Raw genomic sequence first — 3,370 nt, forward strand, 5'->3', positions numbered from 1 at the left:
TGGCCTGGCCTTTGACTTTGAAAGCTCTGTGAACCTTAATATATCAAATGAAAACCTCTTTTCAGCCCAACTCACAGAAATGATCATATTACCCACACTGTTTCATTTGTAATACTTGTTGTACCTATGATCTTACAAACATAAGGGTCAGTAAATGGTGTTTCTATTACTCAGGTTCTATTAGTATTATTGATATTATTATTATTATGACTACTATTGACACTTGATCATTCTTGAGATTACCACCACCTCCTTCCCCACACATATAGCTTTGCTTGAGATCAGCTCAATCCAGAAGTGGAAAATGAGAAAGGCCAGAATGCTTATGACAAATGAGAAAGCAGTTCAGTTTTGTCTACTTGTTTCATCATGTCACTTTTAGAAATAAATGGTTATTTAGAAATAAATGGTTATTTTTCAAGCATACATGCATTTGAATTTTTAATCTGTACAAATAGTTAATAGTTAAATAGTTAAAGATGAAATATTCCCCAAACATCAAATACTGATCACAGTCATTTCTAAAAATATGGTAATAAATGAGGACAATTTAAACCTGTCACAAAGAATAGTTATACATTTTAATTTTTTAACTTATTGAAGGGTAACAGATAAACAGAAAGGTACCCATGTCATAAGTGTGCAGCTCAGTGAATTTTCACAAACTGAACTCATGCATCTAACCAGCATCCTGAGCAAGAAATAAAGTAGCACCAGCCTCCAGAAACCCTTTCATGCTCCTTTCGTAATTTTAACCATGAGGGTAACCACTCTTCTGACTTCTAACATCATATTTTCATTCTGCCTGTTTTTATAATTTATCAGATGGCGAACATTGTGTCTGGCTGATTAACATTATGTTTATTAGTTTCATTCACATTGTTGTATACAGTTGTAGTTTCTTCATTCTCATTTCTACACAGTATTCCATTATACAATATATTATACTACAATGTATCCATTCTATTATTCAATAGCATTTGGGTCATTGACATTTTGAAGCTATTACAAAAAAGTGCTGCTACAAATATTTTCAAGTCTGTCTTTTGCTGCACATATACATGCATTTTTGTTAAACAGACACCTAAGAGTAGAATGGCTGGGGCATAGGGTATGTGTATGTTTAACTTTAGGAGATACTGCCAAACAGATTTCCAAAGTGGTTTTACCAACTCATATTTCCTTTAGAAATGTATGAAAGTTTGAATTTCTCCCCATTCCCACCAACATTCTGAATTTCACTTGTCGTTTAAAAGAACAATAGGCATGCCTAGAATAAAGTCATTGGTGTTTTCATTTGATTTGCATCCATTTTGATTTCACTATACGACTTCTATTACTTTCAAGGAATCAAGACATAAATCTTTCTTCAATAAATGATTGGGCTTCACAACCAATTTATAAATAGATATCTTAAGTTAGTGAACTTGCTATCTAAGTGAATTTCCCTCCTGTCATGTATCATCTACTTTGTTTTTAAGCCACAGACTATATTCTGTATGGGAAGGTAGGGTTATTCTCTGTTGGCAGTTATAATGTAAATGTGTGACAAACAGTACTTCCCATTTGGTGACCCACAGCTCTTTGGAGTGACTCTTTCAGCACGTGATGCTCTTTGAACCACAATTTCTATAAGTTCAAGACCTCAGTCTAGAAAATCAGAGATTTCTGAATACTGTCTGTCTACAGGGAAGAAAATTGTTATTTTCTGGCCAAAGGTCAATTCTAATGATCAGTAAAATGTTTCTCATATCATGCAACCCCTATTACTTTGCTGTAAACTGACCCTTGAAAAACACTGAGACAAAGCACAGATAGGGACATCCTTTGTGGAACCATCAAGGAATAAAGAACCAGTCTCAGTCCCCCAAGACCCACTCTTTCTCCCCACCACCCCCACAGGTTGGTTTTCTCCCCAGGATCTCTGATAACCAAGTTATAAATTAACATTTTATTGAATTCTTCCATGGGCAGGAAATGGCCTTAGGAGAATCAAGGGTTTTTGTTTTTCACTATACTTCATGTTTATTTATTTTCTTTGTTTGCCTGCTTTGAGTGATTTTTGTCTTTGATACTTCGCATCTTAAATTTTGTTGGCTCACCTGGGTAATTATAATATTTATACTTTTTTTCTCTTAATATTTAAGGGCTTGACAGTATAACTTTTCATTCCCTATTTGTCACTTTTAACCAGAAGCCACATAAGTAGCAAAATCATTGTTTTGGACGATTTTATTAAAGAATAACAACTTCGATTTTTTTAAATGATACATATCCATTTAAAAAATTCAAGCAATTAAGAAAATCACAACAAATAAAGTAGTAAATACTTTTTACCACTCAGAACATAACCATTACTAAGCCTTAGGTTAATATTTCAGACATCTGTCTATGCCTATATACAGATGAACGTTCAGACAAACAGAAAGATAAATAAATTATGTTATTAAAACTTGATCATACAACCACTGGTGGTTAATAAAAAATTATTAATTTTAACAAAAGAAAGCAAGCCAAATAATGCAGAATAACTGTAGATGAATTTTTCATCACATTTCAGGCATATTTTAGAGATTGTGATAATGTGTGCCTGAGTTTGTCTCTGTCATGATCTCTAACTCTTGGCTAAACCTAGAGGGATGTCTTGATCGCAAATGTAGCAATATTAGTCTCCTTGATCTCTAATAGTTCATCCTATAACATATGTGTAACATGCATGTAACATATGTATAAAGTGTGTTTTTGTCAATAGCCTGTAAAAAGATAAAATGGAAAGAAACAAAAAAGAGAAAGAATAGGAAAGAAGGAGGGAAGGCAAGGAAGCAGGGAGGAAAGTTTCTATTTCAGTGTCTTTATTCCAGTTTGTCATTTTAGCAGTCCTCAAAGTGCCTTGTAACTTGTAGATCATGGCCACTGAGCATTATAGGAGGGACCAACTGTTTTGTTAAACAGGTCTGGCTTTCCTACTCCAATTATGGAATAGGTCCAAAGGATCATTATGGGTCTAGTCATATCAGAGCCAATGATGACCTGTCTGACCAAATCCTCTCACTAATGACATAGTTTGTGATGAAGTTCTAGAACCTAGGTGAGGTTCGGTGGGCTGAGGTCTGGAGCCGATGACCAAGAAAGAATTCTTGAGACATCTTTGGTGCAAAATGGTGGTTTATTAAAGCACAGGGACAGGACCCATGGGCAGGAAGAGCTGCTGCCCCAGGTTGTGAGAGATGGCAGGTTATGTACCTTGCAGTTGGGGGAGGATGAGGGGAAGAGAGGTTTCAATGGAGCTTTCATATGCTAAAGAGGGCCTACAAGGTGCCATGATACTGGAGGCCTTGCAGCTTGATCAATGTTGTCTTTTGGCCAGCCA

The sequence above is a fragment of the Mustela erminea genome, chromosome 7, assembly GCF_009829155.1.
Source record: "Mustela erminea isolate mMusErm1 chromosome 7, mMusErm1.Pri, whole genome shotgun sequence".
In the NCBI taxonomy this organism is placed as follows: domain Eukaryota; kingdom Metazoa; phylum Chordata; class Mammalia; order Carnivora; family Mustelidae; genus Mustela; species Mustela erminea.